At 40.6% G+C, this 19,273-nt stretch overlaps 1 protein-coding gene across 3 annotated transcripts in view; it reads left to right on the top strand.

Annotated features, from left to right (window-relative positions):
• COL8A2 (collagen type VIII alpha 2 chain) overlaps window positions 1–19,273 on the top strand; it is a 226,353-nt gene that overhangs the window by 106,762 nt on the left and 100,318 nt on the right. For 2 of the 3 annotated variants that reach the window (XM_077481711.1, XM_077481712.1), the window contains exon 2: window positions 17,459–17,522. The exons of the other annotated variant lie outside the window; for it this stretch is intronic. The gene's annotated coding sequence lies outside the window, so the exon portion shown is untranslated. The remainder of the gene's footprint in view (window positions 1–17,458; window positions 17,523–19,273) is intronic. 3 annotated transcript variants of the gene reach the window in all.

Raw genomic sequence — 19,273 nt, 5'->3', positions numbered from 1 at the left:
ATGTGGTAAATGTTTGTTATAATGCAATATAGGGTTGGTATAGGTGCAGTCTAGGTTTGGAATAAGTGCAGTGAGAAGTGCAGTATCGATTGGGTACATAAATGCTGCAAAATCTGAATGGTATTTGTTTGGCACCAAACGCAAACAAAGTAAAATAAGTACATTTTTATTGCTACAATAATTAAAAAATACCACATATGGCTTAAAATTAGACCACCGTTCATAGCAGTTTACAAACTCTGTATAAAACATTGGGTGCCAGCGTGTTTCAACTTCAAAGAGTCTTCTTCGGGGAATAAACAACATAATGTGTTAGCAGAAAAGCAGTTGGAAAACCAAAAAAGATGCACCAATCATCACTGGTGAATCCAGGTCTGTCAGCAACATTTTATAATGTATTTTTGAGGTTTAATAACTATAGTAGACCCCACAGATAGGTTAAAGTGCAACACCATCAAGTGCTTGGAGGGCTGTGGGCATCTTTGGTATGCTCTGATTTATAAGCACTTGTGTTGCACTTTAACCTATTTGCAGGATCTACGATTGTTATTAAAACCTCAAACATACATTATAAAATTTTGTTAATGGACCTGGATCCACTAGTGATGATTTGTGCATCATTTTTGATTTTACAACTGCTTATCTGATAACACATCATGTTGTTTGCCCCTTGAAAAAGACTCTTTGGAATTGAAACACGTGGGACCCAAACATTTCCTACAAACAACGATTGCAAACTGCTATTGACTGTGGTTTAAGCCTATGCCATATGTATTGTTTCTTAATTATTGTATCAATAAAAATGTACTGCTTTTACTTCTTTGTTGGTGCTTGGTGGCAAAAAAAACAATCAGAATTTTGCAGAAATCACACTTTTAGATGTGGTGCCATTTGTTTTAAGCCTGCATGAACTTTGGTGAATTATGGATTGGGTACTCTTGGTGTCCTCTCAGCGGCTCAGTTCCTGCTAGCAGTATCAACAATTGGCAAATAGCCCTCTCACCAGTCCCAAGGATGCTGTGATGACCTCTGGCTGTAGAAGGGGGATCCCCTCGGTCTCTCTTCTAAAGCCTCTGGTGAATTGGAGGGTGAGTGGACAGCTGGGCAGGTGCTGCAGTGTGGGCAGTGCTGCGCTGCCCCCCTGTGATCTCACTCATGGTCTCAGGCTCAGATCTCCGTTGGTATGGCCTCCAGCTAGCAGGTGAATATTCAGACTGAGGTACTGTCCCTCTAACTCTCTCGGTGCTAAGATGAACCACTTTTCCAGGCTACTACTCCTCCTACTACATAGTGCATATTGGGATCTGTAGTGTAACCATTATTGTGTAGCCATTATATGGCTGCTGTCTCAAACTACTCCCAGGATTCTTAGCTTTCTGCATTGAAGTCTCTGTGCTTGCTTGGCTTTAGCTCTCCCCCTGCTGACCAGAGGAGAATGGTGCAGCATAACATCAGTAATTCAGTAGAATAGAGGAAGACAAGGATAAAATGCAATGTGGTAGATTTACTAGAGTACAGAATCTAGTGCAGCTCCGCCCAGAAACCAATCAGGTTCCAGTTTTTTTTTTTTTGTTTTTTTGTTTTTTTGTTTTTATCAAAGCTTAAGTGAACAAGCTGAATTTAGAAGCTGATTGACTACCATGCACAGCTGCACCTAATGTTGCACTGTCCAGCTTGAGTAAATCAACCCCAATGTCACCTTCTCCATATTGCCGTAGCCTAAAGCTGGCCATACCTTATAGGATTTTCTTATTCGATTTCCATTAGATTTACCTTCAACTATGTAGTGCAAGGACCTGCCTGATTGCATACAAATTTAAAGTGTTTGATGATGATCCGAAAATCGGACGACAGATCATCCGTTTTTTTTTTTTTTTTTGCATGCTAATCGTGTATCAAACCTGAAGAGTTTACTAAAGTTACGAAAATTCTCATACGACAGAATAAAAAATCAGAAGTGATGTCATGTGTTGTAGTGTATTTGTATTGTATTTTCAGACAACAACTGTACTGATTAAACGAAAATCGTACGATCTGGTATCATACAAGAAAAATTTTCGTGCATGTCCGGTAAAATAACATCAGATGAACTGTCGCGATCGGCTCTCGAAAGCTCTGTATTAACGATCCGATTATTGTACAATCGCATCGAAAGCAGTATTTTTCTTCCGATATTCGGATCGCTTGTACGGGCCATAACTCTCTCTCTCTTTCTCTCTCTCACTTTGTCTCTCTTTCTCTCTCTCATCTCATCTCCTCTCATACAAAATTGTAAAATTAGCACTAAAACATATTTAGGTGTAGAATATGAGAGTAAGATTCATGTAATACCAATAACAATTTTATTAGAGGTTCTTGTGCCTTGTTAAAAAATTAAATATTGTTTTACAATGTTATATACTATATGCATAGCAGTATAACAAACTGAAAGTCTTATCTTGGCGAAATTATAAAGCAGGATAAAGGTCTTCAAGCTTTCTCTCATTTTGCTCCCTCTAGTGGAGAGCAAGAAAAGAAGCAAGTCTAAAAGTAAAGCTCGTGAGTTAACCTATTAGAACATAAAGTGAAATAGATTACATATAGAAATGTATATTTGTTTCCTATTATTATTAATCATTTTTAAATTCATATTTTTATTATCTACATATCAATTTGAGGAACATTGAACAATGATTGCTACAATGCATTTTGGAGGAGGTTTAATGCCAAGTAGAACTAAACAAAAACAGAAGAGTTCTGCAACAGTGACATTTGGAAGGGCAAGAAGAAAGAGTCAAATGACAGCAGACTAGACGTTAGACTACAACAACACAAGACTACAAAAGCATTAAATTAAGCAAATCTAAAATGAGTGAAAATACTGAAAGCCTGTAACTACACAGTCAGGGTACAGCTACATATATCAAAGTCCCATAGAAAAAACATTATAGAGTACTCTGTTTTTTTTCTTACAACTAGTTTAAAGGAAACCTGTCATGAGAGGCTGACGTTGCTGTTCATTTCCAGGATTTCAGTCTTACCCACTGACTTCAATACCTTTAGTCACTGACCTGGAAGAAGTATGCAGATTAGAAATGGCATAGTAAAGTCACAGGGCCACTATAGTCAGACAACAAGCATTTTCAGAAGCAAGTCATTATTGCCAGTCTTCATACATCTCTAAATTTTAAATGGCAATCCCAGTGCTGACATCTCTTAAAATGAATAACTGCTTTATTTTTGATGCCAATCAGAATGTTCTCCAGTATGTTTATATATTTATTTTTTGATTTTTACTAGTGTGTTTAGCAAATATAATGGCAAAATCAACATGCACTTTAGGCATAATTTAACCCATTTCAACAACCTTTTTGGTTCTCTCCCCCTTCCCAGGGCCTGGGGGGGGACAGGGGGGGCACATGCCCCGTGTGATGCATTTAGGGGGATGCTAACAGAGGTGCCACCCTCACCCGCACTAGGAAGCGCTGCTCCAAGGGTGTCACTGCTACCCGATCAAGTGTAATGAACAGTCAGCGTCCGCTCCATAGTTTGCCAAATACCAGAGAACCAAAAAGGAAGGAGACTGCACAGGCGCACTAGTGCTGAATCACTCAGCTCCTCCCATAAACCAATGCTATAATAAGGCATTCCAGAGCTACGCTTTAACATGGGAGAGCCTTCCTGGAATTGGAAGGTATTTAATAGGACAAGGAGAGGGATTTGTGTGCAGAAGGCCCTGGACTAGGAAGTTGGGGTTGGTATAGAAAAGGATTGGGGAATGAAGGGGGTACAGAGAAGGCCCTGGATTGGGGAGGTGCAGAGGAGGCCCTGGACTGAGGGGATGCAGTGGAGGCCCTGGGGGGGCTGTGGAGAAGGCCCTAGACTGGGGGGTGGGAAGAGGAGGCCCTGGACTGGGGGTACAGTGGGAACCTTGGGCTATGGGGGGTGCGGAGGAGATCCTGGACTTGGGGGGGTGCAGAGGAGGCCCTGGGATGGGGAGGTGGTGCAGATAAAGGCCTGAACTAGGGGGTGAAGATGAGGCACTGCGGTAGGGGAGGGGTGCAAAGGAAGCTCTGGACTAGAAAAGGCTTGGCGTGGCAAAGACCCTGGATTAGGAGAGAAGGCCCTGGACTAGGAGGGGAGTGCACAGGAGGCCCTGGACTGGGTGGTGCCGAGGAGGCCCTGGACTAGCAGAGGAGTGCAGAAGAGGCCTTGGACTAAGGGATGCAGAGGAGGCTCTGAACTTGGGGGGAATGTAGAGGAGGCCTTTGACTAAGAGGGGAGTTAGGGGGTGCAGAAGAGACCCTTGACTAGAAAATGGTGGTTGGTGTGGTAAAGGCCCTGGAAGGGGGGGGGGGGGGTTGATACAAGGGAGATACTGGCCTGGAGGTCCCAGATTAGGAGAGGGGGCATCTGGAGGCCCTGGACTAGGACAGCGGGTGTCTGGAGGCCTTGGACTATGAGAGGGGTATTGTGGAGGCCCTCTGAACTAGGAAAGAGGGTGCCTGAAGGACCTGCCAGTCTCAGGGAGAAAGAGCCTGGGTCTAAAGCCTGGACAGAGGAAGAGCATGCCTTGGCCCTGGAGGGTGTCATGTAAAAGATTTATTGCTTGTTTGGCTGTACTTCTCTTTTGAATCACAGCAGTGCAGATTGTTTTGCATGCCTGTTACCCATTTTCCCCTGACAGTAGGCTATCGGCTGATGTCACAGGGAGCACTGAGAACTGAGTGATTGGCAGTGTTCTCAGCCTTAGAGCTGGCAGGAGACAGATGTAACATACACCTAGGTAAGTATGATTTCTTATATACTTCACTTTTAATTACCCGACATCTCCTTTTTCCTTATATCTGGCCCACATGACAATTAGGCCTCATTCACGTGGATCATATGCATCCATGCCCAGTGTGATGATTGTGTACTTACTCCTGACTACTGCATTCTAAGAACAGCACATTCTTTGTTAAACTGGTTGTAAAGACACAAGGTTTTTTACCTTTATGCATTCTTTGTGCAGCAGCCCCCCAGCCCTACCTAATATTTACCTGAGCCCCCTCTTGATCCAGAGATGTCCACGAGAGCCTTGGCTCTCTGGGGACTCGCACTCCTGATTGGCTTTTGGCAGCAGCGGAAACCATCGGCTCCCGCTGCTGTCAATCCCATCCAGTAAGCCAATCAGGAGACAGAGTGGGCAGGGGCAAGCCACAGCTCTGTGTGAAGGGACACACAGAGCTACGACTCAGGAGTGCGCCTGTTTGGATGCTTGCATAGCAAGCTGTTTGCTGTGGGGGCACCCTACAGGAGGTAGGTGCCAGGGGCATCGGTGAGGGGCCGAGAAGAGGAGGATCCAGGTTGCTCTGTGCAAAACCATTACACAGAGCTGGTAAATATAACATGTTTGTTATTTAAAAATAAACAAAGACTTTAATATCACTTTAAGGTTAGTTGTGTGTAGTAAAGGATATGCAATAGAACAGTTTTATTTTATTAAAATTAGTGTACTGAGGTTTGTACTGTTTGTTACATACTCGCTTGTGCCACAGTCAATAAAGCATATGGCCATTTAAGCCCCTCCCACTGTTGATGCAATCTCACCACAAAGTTTTGCTGCGGCACTGCTATATTGCCACATACCATTTTTCTTAGCGAGTGCAAAAAATGACCAGCCTCGGGTGCCAGATGTGCTAGCTAAGCCACTTCCCCTCCTTCTTACAAAAACGGAGAAAAAAGTTTATTTTTATCCCAGGAGGCAGTGTGATACCAAAGGCACGTGCACATCACAAAATTCAGTACACACACAGATTTGTGACTGGTCTTGGTATGTCTACCCACATGCAGGACAATTTTTCACATGCCCATAGATGCTGTAGGTCACTACAATCCACATGTACCAACTAGTGGCATTTGTGTGCATGTGCAGAAAACCCTCACACATTCGAAGCAGGTCTCAGGCAGGTCCCAGGGACCTGTGGCACATCTGAGCGTGCATTGGATTTTTTGAATATGGTGGAGTAGAGGAAGGATGGAGGGAAGATTGATTTGGGGGTGAACTTTAAGCAATATTCATTTATATTTCTATAGCGCTTCTGCCTGGGGACTTAAAGCATTTTATCTGCTTTATCTGCTTTTATCTGCAGATGGTATAGTAGCTGTTTTGGGTGCACTCAGCAGAATGTCACACTAGGGCAAATTCACCTACCAACATGTCTTTGGAGTATTGGAGGGAACCAAAGTACCTGAAGGAAATGCACACAAGCACAGGGAGTATGGGCAAATGACAAGATGAAATTTAACATCTATAGACAGATCTTCTGCCTAGTACTCTTACAGTAGCCACTGACTCAATCTTTCCAACTCTTATCATTTAACTAATAATTGTATAGTTTTATCCCCTTCCACAGCTGGTTGAAAGCCTGAAAAATAGGGCCATATTATTATAGACTGGCCGGTAATGGAGCCCAATAGTTGATGTTCTACTACAGTCAATATCTTAACCCCTGAGTGACACAGAAAAGCAAGTGATCACTTATTTTAAAAAGGACAGTCTCCACTTAATCATATAAAATTCCAAGATATCCTTAGTGAAACACAGGGAAATCAAATCAATGCTTTCCAACTACTGCAGACATAAACCACTGACAATATCCAAGGCAATTTTCTTTTTGCCCCAAATTCAAAAAATCCAAGACATGCTCAAAAGATTATTTGTACTTTACTAAAAAATGGAATCCCTTGGAAGTCTGGGATTTACCTCTTGTTGAGAAATGTGTAATTTACAGCACACAAAAAGTAATGGAACCCATGCTTTAAAAGTGATATTAAACCTTCAGGTTTTTTTTTAATAGAATAACAAATAATGTCTATACTTACCTGTAATGCTTTTGCACAGAGCAGCCCCGATCCTCTTCTTCTGGGGTCCCCCCCTGGTGCTCCAGGTCCCTGCTGCTGCGTCCATTGACACAGACAGTGGTACTCGGCTCTGCCCCCTGCTCCAGTGTCACAGCATTTGATTGACAGCAGCGGGAACCAATGACTTCCACCACTGTCAATCTTCTCAATGAGGAGGGAGACAGCGGTGGGAGCTTTTGCTCACGTGCACATTGCTGGATCAGATTGAGGGTCAGGTAAAAATAGAAGGGGGGGGGGGAGCTGCAGCACAGAAGTTTTTTTTGCCTAGAAAGCATTAAAGGGGTTGTAAAGGTTTGTGTTTTTTCACCTTAATGCATCCTATGCATTAAGGTGAAAAAATACCTGGCAATGAAGGCCCCCCCAGCCCCCCCGTTTACTTACCTGAGCCCGTTCAACTGCTATGCGCATCACCCGACGTCTTCTTCTCCACTGAGTCATGGCCGTTGATTGGATAGATAGAATAGATTGATAACAGCACAGCCATTGGCTCGTGCTGCTGTTAATCACATCCAATGATGCGGCCGCCGGGGGGCGTGACTGAGTCATACACTCTGTGTCTATGAACGCAGCGTGTTTGACAGGGAGCGCACCCGAAAGCTAAGCCCCTTGGGATAGAGCTTCCCAGAGAGGGGTTAGCTATTGCGGGGAAGAGCCGAGACAGCCACTGAGGGACCCCAAAAAGGAGGATCAGGGCCACTCTGTGAAAAACAAACTGCACAGGGGAGGTAAGTATAACATGTTTGTTATTTAAAAAAAAAAAACCCATACAACCCCTTTAATGTGAAAAAACATAATGCTTTACAACCAGTAAAAATTACTTTGCACAAGTCAATTCAACAAAACAGTGTAAGCAGCAAAGTACACAATCCATAGCCCCCAATCAGAGTCTTTAATATATTGGTCTAACTTCAGTAAAGAAACTTCCTATTCGTTGTTATAAGTTACTATTCGTTGCTCTTATAATTTTACTCCATGCACCCTTTTTTAGCTGAGGTTTAATTTGTGAATATTTTGCCATCCCTGGTTCCTCCCTCATACTAATGACATTTTTTAAATACAATGTTTCCATTTTGATTACACAAATTATTATAGACCAAGTGACATTATCACTGGGGCCTCTGTGCTTCCCTGTGCCATGCAGGCAGATCATGGCTGCTGGGTGAAGCTGTAAGGATGCTGTACCAAGCTCCCTGAAATCATCACAGCGAAGTCCCTCAGTACTTCTCCCAAGAGGCCTCAGTCCTGATGTAAGCAGTAGCCTGGCTCCTGAGAAGAGTTATTCCAATACCAAAATGGCTTGATGGGTGGGTTTCAATCTGGAGGAGTGGGAGTTGGCATTACCCTAGGTAATGCTTGCATGTGATTTTGTGGCTCCATGATTGAAAGATCAGAAATCCAATGAATGAAAGGGGCAGGCCAGGGATGTGAAGGCTGGGGAGGATAGGGTTTGATGACTTTGGACATCATTCAGCCCAGAAATAAGATGGGCTCTATTTGATGTGTTGTAGTTCTAATACAGAATGTAGTAAGTGTGCAGTGAATCAGGAATAGACTGCAGAGGAGTCTGTACAACTGTGCAGGACTGAGTCCAGCTATAACTGTTACTAACCTATATGATATTAACACTTACACTTTCAGTTTTCCCCTTCCATGCAACAGGGCAGAAAAAGAGATAACATTTCATTTAAGTCAGCTGATCTTTTTATAAGAGCCACAATCTATTTGAATCCCTGATTTGAAAGCACCAGCTAGATGCTGAAGGGCTTAGGCATTAACCTATCCAGCAGCCATCATGGCGTTTTTGCCATTCTGTCATAGAGATATCATCAACTATGTTTGGTATGAGGTCTATATATTTGGAAACTATAGTCACGCTGTTTTCTTTTAAATTAAAATTGAAAAAATATTATCATGCTGCTCCTGTCATGTGATAACACAAGATCAGCACTGGACAGCTCAGCGAGTACTTCTTATTGTTTATTTTAAAGAGGAAGAAAAGGCAAACAGTTGTATTCCCAGATGAAATATATATGGCAGTAGTGTCCTATCTGAAAACAATGTTTTTTAATCTAGACAACCCTGTCAGATAGCACAACCAGGATCTGGTCTATGGCTAAATAGTGAAGACGGTTGTATCTGTGCTCCCCCTAATATGAGCACGCTCCCTGTGCAGTGTAGAAAAGCTGGATAGGCTTATAATGCTGCTCCATCCAATCATAGACTGTGGCTGTGCAGTCTGTCTGGGGAAAGTGACATGAGGACCTGGAAGTAAGGTTTTGCACATTGTTTCCAGGTCAGTAACAAGAAACGGAGACCAGCAAATGCGCTGATCTCCCTCCTATCAACCCAGTGGCAACCGCCAGGCTCATCACAGATGGCATGCATGGGAGGGCATGCATTACCGGGATGTGTGGAAGTTATCTGACAGTATATATGTATTTTTTTTTATTTTAGGTATGACAAGTGAATGGGAGCATATATACATATAAGGGGTTTTCTCTAATTTGACTACAAAAGTGGAAATACACTTTAAATTTGGTGTGTTCCTAAAATAAACAAAGTTTGAGAGCTGGATATAAAATTTTCCGACAACATGATCCGATCGGACTTTGTCCGATCGTTTGTAGAGAATTCTGATCGGATAAAGTGCCATGCATGCTCAGATCAAATTACGAGACCAAAGCTATTGGCTACTAGCCCGAACATAGTTCCATCATATTGAACGAACGTCATCACATTCTGAATGATCGGATTTTCCGACAATTTTGTCCGACCATGTGTATGCAACACCAGTTTCGGACAAAATCCGTCGAAAAAAATCAGACAGATTTTGTGGTCGGAATGTCCGACCGTGTGTACAAGGGCTTACTCTCATATGTAATCCTTACACTTTTAACAAGTCAAGCATTAATAAGCACACCGTGGCGAGCAATGATTACGGGAAAAGATACCACTTATGGTTTTGCCATGTGCATCATTGGCCCAAGTGTGTTGCATAGTAGATATTTTCAAAGTTGATTTTAGGATGATAGATTAATAAAATGGTATTAAACCCAAAACCAAAAATGTAACATATTGCAGGTTACCAATAATTAGATGTGGGTTGCAAAAACGAGATAAGTAAGCAAAAGCTCTGAGCTTATCTAAACTTGGAGAATTTGAATGAAGTGTTGGTTGGGGTTTAACTAAAGTTAGAGGATTTTCAGGAGTGTTGGTCTGTGTTTGAGAGTCTCCTGAACACCTAAGTGAGGTTTTATTTCAAAATAGAGCCATTGCTGTTACTTTTTGTCATTTTTGCAGCATACAGTACTTATGGTTTATATGCTACTCTCATTAGAAACCTGACACAAACTTCTTGGGAAAAAATGACCTTTGGATTTGTAAAGATGAACCACAATTTTTTTCTTTGTTCTGGTCTATTTTGCCTTAAACCATTCCTTTAGACAAGGCACTTCCTAGTAGAGTTGTTGTACCAACCGTCAAATTTTCTGAAATCACTTTCTGTTTTAATACTAAATCCTTTCAATATGTCTATTGGTTTATTCGGCAGGTGTTTATAGACAAATACAAAGGCACAGTCTTAAACACATGTGTTCCTGAGGAGCCATTCCAGAACCCAGCTAATTAACACGCATATACAGTGTCTTGAAAAAGTATTCGTACCCCTTGAAATTTTCCACATTTTGTCATGTTACAACCAAAATGTAAATATACATTTTATGGGATTTTATTTGATAGACCAACATGAAGTAGCACATAATTGTGAAGTAAAAGAAAAATTACAAATGGGTTTCAATTTTTTTTTACAAATAAATATATGAAAAGTGTGGCATGCATTTGTATTCAGCCCTTTTACTCTGATACCCCTAGCTAAAATATAGTGGAACCAATTGCCTTCAAAAGTCACCTAATTAGTGAATAGAGTCCACCTGTGTGTAATTTAATCACTGTATAAATACAGCTATTCTGTGAAGATTTGAGAGGTTTGTTAGAGAAACTTAGTGGACAAACAGCATGATGAAGGCCAAGGAACACACCAGACAGGTCAGGGATAAAGTTGTGGAGAAGTTTAAAGCAGGGTTAGCTTATAAACACATATCCCAAGCTTTGAACATCTCACGGAACACTTTTAATCCCATTATCTGACAATGGTAAGAGTATGGCACAACTGCAAACCTACCAAGACATGACCATCCACCTAAACTGACAGGCTGAGCAAAGAGAGCATTAATTAGAGAAGCAGAAAAGATGCCTATGGTAACTCTAGAGGTGCTGCAGAGGTCCACAGCTCAGGTGGGAGAATCTTTCCACCGGACAACTATTAGTCATGCATTCCACAAATCTGGCCTTTATGGAACAGTGGCAAGAACAAAGCCATTGTTGAAAAAAATCCATAGTAAGTCCCATTTGCCATTTACGAGAAGCCATGTGGGGGACACACCAAACATGTGGAAGAAGGTGCTTTGTTCAGATGAGACCAAAATATAACTTTTTCTAAAAGCAACAAAAGGTGGTTCTACAAAGTTTTGACTCAGGGGAGTTGAATACAAATGCTCACCACACTTTTCCCATATTTATTTGTAATAAATATTGAAAAACATTTATAATTTTCCTTACACTTTGCAATTATGTGCCACTTTGTGTTGGTCTATCACATAAAATCCCAATAAAATACATTCAAGTTTTTGGTTGTAATATGACAAAATGTGGAAAATGTCAAGGGGTGTGAATACTTTTTCAAGGCACTGTACTGGACAAAGAAGTAACAGGGACAAAAATGTATATGTCCTAAGTTCATAATGATGTCTTAGAGTTTAAGAAATATTAGAGTGCAAGGGGTATCAATAAAGGGTTGGCTTATTTGGAACAAGGCTTCCACAAGGACCTCCACTAGTCACCATACTCATGGAATCCATGCTCAGCCTTCCAAAATGTCTAGGTTCTCCACTACCTCCAGTACTTTCAGAGTTCCCAGTATTGATGCTGGGCATGTCCTCTAACCAGGAAAGCCTATGTTTAAACAAAAAAAAGAATAAGCACAAGGGACATTATTCACCTTTATACTGCCTGATTATGCCCATCTTTGCCTTCCAGCAGCTCCATCCATAGAAGCCGGTACTACTTCATTTTCTATGAATGGAGGACAGGTGGATGATTAAAATTGATTCATAAATAACTTTTGATTCATAATAGCTGTGGTAAATTATACTCTAAAGGTAATTAGTGCCCCTTGTCCTGATTCTTTTTTGGCTTTAAGAGTAAGTCTATCAAATTGTCTGGACCCCTGCCTGGATCTGATACTCTCCAATCTGCAGCCCCATGAACAGTCTCCACACCTTCACCTCTCAGTTCTAGCCACCCTCTTGGTTTGGCAAACCAGAGGGCCATGACCTGGTGTTAGTTTTCAGAAAAGTAACAGAGACAACTTGAGTTCCCTGCCTATCTCCACCATTAGGAGCTCTGGTGAAGACCAACCGCTACTTCGTTTCTGTGCCTTGGGTGAGCCCACGTCTTCTGCCGGGGGGCACTATAACAAGGACCCTGTCAGTGGTGGTCCTAATTTTTTAAAGTGATCTAGCCATCATGCAACTCCTCACACATTCTTGAACCACAAAAGAGCTGAGATTGTCTAGCATAAAAAGTTTTCATGATAGGAGTAAGTAATGTATGATAACATATTTCAATTTTATGTTTTTTTTGCTGCTGCAAAAATAAATCTCTACTATTACAGGAAGAATTACTACTTGAATAGGGTCACTTAAATAAAACCTTAATTTCTACCTGTCAGAGGCACTGCTCAAATCTTCAGTATCTGATTAGTGTATTGGATGCCTGTCTCATCCCAATGCATGCTGTTGATCCCCAACATCTACAGATAATACATCAGTAGTGTGTTCCTTCAGAGCTGCAGGGACACATGATTCCAACACACCTGGAAAGGTTGGATGCTGAAGAATCGAGTAGCACCTCTATTTCTGCATCTAAGTATAGATTTGATTCAATGGATGCCTTGGTGGCAAGTAACATCGTTTTTTTCAAAGCTGTTTTTCATTAAATGTTGGTATTATATTGCCAGGGAATTCATAAACAGTGGAGTTTTACTTTAAACATTCACTTAGAGATGCAATATTTCCAGTAGAATGGGGATGTAATTTGGCCAGTTCTTGACTTGACCTCACTCACTTGTAATATGCATTTTTCTGCACTAAGCTCATTCTTCCCTGGATCTTTTAACCATGGTTTTTAAACTGGATTGTGGTTACTGTGTAGCACTGCCATATAGTGATGATCAAAATGTCAAGTGGTAGGCAAATAAAGCTGTATCTTCAATTTGGTTTGTTTAACCTAAACATGTTTAACCTAAACATCGAACAACCCTGATCTAGGTGTATGAGCCATGAATTTGCATCCAAAAAAAATAAAATTGTTTATATCCGAACAAACAATACAAAAGTTGCCTAGCACACTTATCAGCTAGCCAACCATAAAAAAAAGAAATTACACCCTGTAACAATTTGTGTTAAAAACAAAGGCTTTAGATTGAACTGTGTGTTAAAAATAAAGTACTTCATGCTTTTATCCTCTCAATCTAGTTACCTTTTTTTATTTTAATTTTTAGTTTTTAAATACAAGAAAAGTGGCATTTAGAGCCCTTTGGCAACACCGGTATAGTTGATCTACCATTATAAATTCACACTCTGTTCCTATAAATATGTGGTAGCTACACTGCCTCATCAAGCCCCCCTGTGTAGTGTGGACCTTAAAGCTGACCATACACTAGTAAATTTAAGAATGACAATTCTCATTGATGACTTGGAGCATGTTATTCGAAAATACTTTTAAAAAAGTTTACTTTAAGGCTGCATTCACACCTAAACGTAGCGTTTTTAAGTGTTTTTTGCTGCGTTTTTACTGCGATTTGCGGCGTTTTTTACCGCGATTTGCGGCGTTTTTTACCGCGATTTGTCGTGAATTTGTGCAGGGCAAAAGGTCACCAATGTTAAAAGAAGAAAAATGCCCAAATCAGCCCGATTCGCGCGACAAAAAAGGGTCCGGAACTTGTTTGAGCTTCAGGCGTAGGGCCTCAGGCGACTTGGAGTGGAGATGTGAACCATCTCCATTGAGAATAATGGATTTTTTCCCCTCCAGCGTTTTGTAGCTTCAGGCGTCAAGCTACAAAACGCTCAGGTGTGAATGGGGTCTTAAAGCCTAGCTCCGGGTTTCATTTCACTTTACATAACTTGTTTGGGCCCATTCCTCTGTAAAGGCACAGGGACATATCAGAAGCCCATCACCGCACAATGGCAACTGAAGGCTCCAGTGTGTCCACACGCCAAATCCATCAAACTAAAACAAAAATGGCAACCAGAAAATTTATAACAAATGGTTCTTCCCATCAGATCTCCCTTTTGGCATTCTGTACTAAATGGGAACACACAAAAACTAAAAAATATTTTAAATAGAGTGGGGAAGGTTTAGAATTCCTACAACATCATTACTTTTGTCTGTGCCTCCATGTCCACATAATTGTCACATTTGGTATATTATTATATTATTTTGTATATTAAAGGCCAAGATGTGAGGAATGATCTACCCAGTGGGGTCACATAGAGAAATACATACCTGACAGAAAAAAGTAATTAGCTTGAATTTGTGTTTTAATCTAAAACACAAACTCATTTATCATAAAGTAACATCATTCTAAATAAATAATTTAAACCAATGTCTTTGGGAAAAAATAAGCTGCTTACCATAGCTAAAATAAGGTTGTAGTTTTATTGAGATATATTTATCTCCAGTGTAGTATATTAAGGTCAGCCACCCTTCATGTTTAAAGAATTTTGTGTGATGAAAGAACTGATTTGAAGATGAAACAGCTCTATAAACTTCAGTGAATCTCACAAAAGCAGAATTAAGTACGTGATCAGATATTCATATATTCACTCACTAATTTTTGATGAAAAAGATGAGATTTGTAAAATTACCAGATTCTTTCAAATCATTAATCATTTGGTCAATCTTTGTTTATACCATAAAATTAATTATAACATATACTGACATCACATCACATTTGAAACATCAAATGTACAGTGTGAAATACTGTCATCAGTCTGTCAGGATTTGGAAACTTCTATGTGAATGTGTCTTTAATAGTAATACCTCCCAAATGTCCCATTTTTAATGGGTGTATCCCATTTTGTGGACCCTAAAGGAAGTGGGGGCTAATAAAGTATGTGCAGTTTGGGCCAAGGTTTTAATGGCCCAATTATTTCTTTTATGACTTTGCCGCGTATGAATAACTTCTCTGTGAGGGAACTGATGTTGTAGGTTAAGTGGCCCTTTAAAATTCATGCAACCAACAAGTAAAGAATGTATTACATTTTTACCTTGTGAGAGAATAAGTCCAGCAACAACCTAGCAGCACATTACACAACCTACATTTCCTCATTGTTCTCTGAAATCTTACTGATACTATGTAATGTCAACAAGGTTTTTTTGTTAAAGTTTGAATCTTTTTTTTTTTTCCTTCCTGTTAAACAGCTCTATAAGAAGTTATTTACAAAAGCATTTCTGAAATCTGTCTCATTCCCATGTCTCTGTTCTTAGCAAGAAAAAAAAAATATTTTTTTCCTCTGGAAGGAATTTTTTTCCCCTTAAAAAAAAAACACATTTCAGAAGTACACGGTATAGGTTTTGGCAAGTGAAGCGTCTTTCCACGAGCCGAGGAGGGGGTGAGAAGCAAAGACCTAGATTTTTTTTCCTGTTAACATGCTGATTGAAATTCCAGAATTTTCCAGTCCTACTTAGTTTTATGTTGTGGTCTCTCCCGGACACATCAGGGACTTTGAACGCATTTCCGTATTTTTTTGCTTTGTCTTTGAGGTCATTCCCAAAACCGATTAGCAAAAAGGAGTGTTATGGCATATGAAAACACAATGCATTCAACTGTGAAATCCAAATGGTATAGAATGTGCAGACAACATTTATTTTAACTTATTCATGTTATTGTTATTGCATACACACCTTTGTTCAATAAAGAATTCCTTTTCTAAAGTGAAAATTCCTAGTTGCAGTATTCCTAAGCAACCAATTAAACCCAACTTGAATGAGACTGACTTGATAAAAGTGAATTGTGAAGAGTTGCTCTAAGTTACTACAGTTAGGAGTTAGCCTACTGAATAAGGTATACAATCTGACTAATGCTTATACAATACTATACCTAGAATAATTTTTTTTTTCTCACCGAAAAAGGGGTTGACTATAAAATCTAAAGGAATGAGCAATCAATTGGGATCGTTCTTCGCATTTTTAATGCCCAGCTCTACACTTGAGAGATAACATTAGGAATCTGATTGCATATTACAGCAATTATAAACTTAATAGGTTTTTTAACTCACCCCACTGTATCTAGCCCTGTACATTTGTAATTATAAGACAAAGTTTTTCAAAAGTTATTAGAAAAATATGTACTATATGCTAATGAAACAAGCACTGGGAACCTATGCTCGCAGTAGGTACCATGGTAAACCTTGACAAATGTAACAAAGTTGGAAAGAGAGTGACCTCAGATCTCACCAGTGGCCTATAAAGGTGAAAGCTAGAGCTCTTTTCTGTCTTTTTGACAACATTGGTACCTTCAATGATTTTCACTGTTTATGCATATCTGTCTACTTTTATGTACTAACAATAAATATATAATATGTCACCAAATATATTTTTGGTTTACAGTATTATTGCACACTACTCAAAGCAGCAGTTTCTAACTTTTTCACACTCATACCTCATATGCCTCTTTCGACTTATCCTGCGCCCACTCTGCTCTGTCTTCCACCACCTGTTTCATCTTCTACCAACTTTGTCAACTACTTTTTCTGTCTGCTGGAGCTGCCATCCATTCCATCTTCAGCACACGTGGCTTGCTCTATCTTCCATCCGCAGTGGCCTCTCCATCTTATTTTAATTTTTTCTACAACATCTTCCATGCACTCTGTCCACATCTCTTCCTGCCCATGCCACCTTTAGTCCCATGCTGTTCATACTACTTTCTGCCATATGCTGCTTATTTTGAGTCCATACAGCTTCTTTCCATCTTGTTACTCAGTGCTTTGACCACAGCAGATTGCACCCGCAGGTCACTTATACTTACTACTTGACCATGCGTGGCTTGGTACAGAAAGGTGTAGTAGGCCAGGAGTAGGCTTGTAGATACAGCATTGCTGAAAAAGAGGAAGTTCTGTTGGTGGTCTGCAGCTAGTCACTGAATATACAAAGCTGGTCTGTGAGGGACGTGTGGTGTCCAGTGTAAAGGGTATACAGTGATGTGAGTCCTCCTGTGGCAGGTGCAGCCAGCTTATGGAGCACTTGTGACCACTCAGGGGTTAGCAGATTGGCCACATTTGATAAGCGGAATTGATAAAAGTTAGAATGTGGTTCAGAGTGTTGTAGAATACTCTCTGAGGAGTTGACCCAAGGAACTTTGAGTGCCCTATGCTAGGTACTATGAATATACATTATCCAATAGTGTGCTATTGTGAATCTCATTGTGTTTGTTTTTTTTGTTTTTTTTTACTAGATCTGCATGTCATTTTGGTTGAACCAGAAGAGCACTATATAATAATACACAGCGACAACACCAGGTAAAACTAAGAATACATCTGTAAAAGTGCGCTTCAGACATACATTTTATTTTGCCATTGAAAAAGACAAAAATAAATATTCACCCTTTTGATCTAGTTTCATAGGAGTCTCCTGGAAGTAGTAATTCATAGATAACTCACATGCTTCTGATATCAGCATAGTGGCAGTGTTTCCTTCATAGAAAAAGAAGGTCAATAAATTATTGTATTTGGTGGTTGGAATTGTTTTTTAAAGTGATCCTGTTACCAAAACACCCCAGCCCTGTAAAAGAACAGGCTTTGTACTTACCTTTCTGGCAGCTTGTGTCCACTGCTTCAGGGGTCCTGGGCCACTGTGTGCATTTCACATTTATAGATGTTTTAATACCTGCTCCTCCTGCTGCACACAATGGTTTCTTCTGTTGGCTTTTACATCAGAACCTATAAGCCTGTGTAAACAAGTACCATAGCACTTGGCAATGATCTATTTTTGTTAATTTATTACATGCAGCAATGGAAAGAAGTCAAGTGGGGTTGTTTCCAAAACATGAATTTCCAGAAAGGTTAATTGTACCAACAACAGTAATGCTGCACACTGAGATGCAAAATAATATTTTTCCTTTATTAAAATAGCCACCCGGAATAAGTTCTATTCTGACACGTTTCCCACTAGGTACAGTGTCTCCTCATGTCTTTGAGAAAATGCTGTGCCTAACATGAAACATGTCAGAATAGAACTTACCTCCCAAATGCCACCTCCCCTGCTTGTATCAGGGCCAAGGGCTCTTGACAGGAGTACTGAGGCAGGGTGCTGTGATGTTATCAGGAAGCTAGCTACAGCACCCTGTTGGTCGCTTTCACCAGCCATTACCTTTCTGCATTGCATAGAGAAGCACGGGTACCCACAGTGATTACATTATTATGTCTAAGATAAGGTATGTATTGAAAACAGAAAGGTTAGGGAAGGGAAGGGAAGGCAAAATATAAGAAGATTAAAGGGATTACTGAAGTCGTTGATTTCATGATGGACATTGAAATGTTTTTAATTAAAAGAGACATACAGCCAAAGCTCATTTGGCTGTCCTTCTCCTATTGATCACAGGAGTGCAATTTGTTCTGCACTCCTGTGACCCGTTTTCAGCAGACAGCAGGCTAACGTCACAGAGCTGGTCAAAGCTTGGGCAAGATCGCAACAATGAAGTCAGAATCCACCCACATGCCTGGACTGGCACCTGACTCAGCCTCTCTGATATATGTTATAAATGCTACTGAGAAGCCTTATGTAAATGTTAGATATATGACTGATCTTCCTATGGAAAAATCTTCCTACACCCATACAAGTTTGCCCTTGACCAGTTTGTGGATAAAGGAGGGGGCAATGCTGCAGGCAATGACCTGTCTCATCAACAAGCAAGCTTGACCCTGGAGAGTCCTTCAGCATTGTAGTGGTACCTATAAACATATGAATTCTCCTTAACCTCTTCACACCGACAAAACACATCTATGTGGCCTCACTGGATTGGGCTTTTTGCCGTAGGGCCTCATATATGCGTATCTACCACACAGTGAGCTCCCAGCACAGAGACCAGAGTCTTTTACCGAGAGCCCTGAGTCCCGTACTAATGATCGGGACCTGGAACCCCCAATTCCAGGTCACCTGATCGCTGTGGTAACCTCTGATTGGTTACCACAATGTTCAGTCACTGTGAAGCCCTCCCCTGTATTTCTCTGTCTGTGAGTAGAGAGGAAAGATACATTGAATCAGAGGGAAA

The sequence above is a fragment of the Lithobates pipiens genome, unplaced genomic scaffold (genome assembly GCF_037356315.1).
Source record: "Lithobates pipiens isolate NorthernLeopardFrog02 unplaced genomic scaffold, aLitPip1_a1.2 Scaffold_16, whole genome shotgun sequence".
NCBI lineage: Eukaryota > Metazoa > Chordata > Amphibia > Anura > Ranidae > Lithobates > Lithobates pipiens.
Note: the sequence above shows the minus strand (reverse complement) of the source record. Positions and strands in the feature narration are given on the sequence as shown.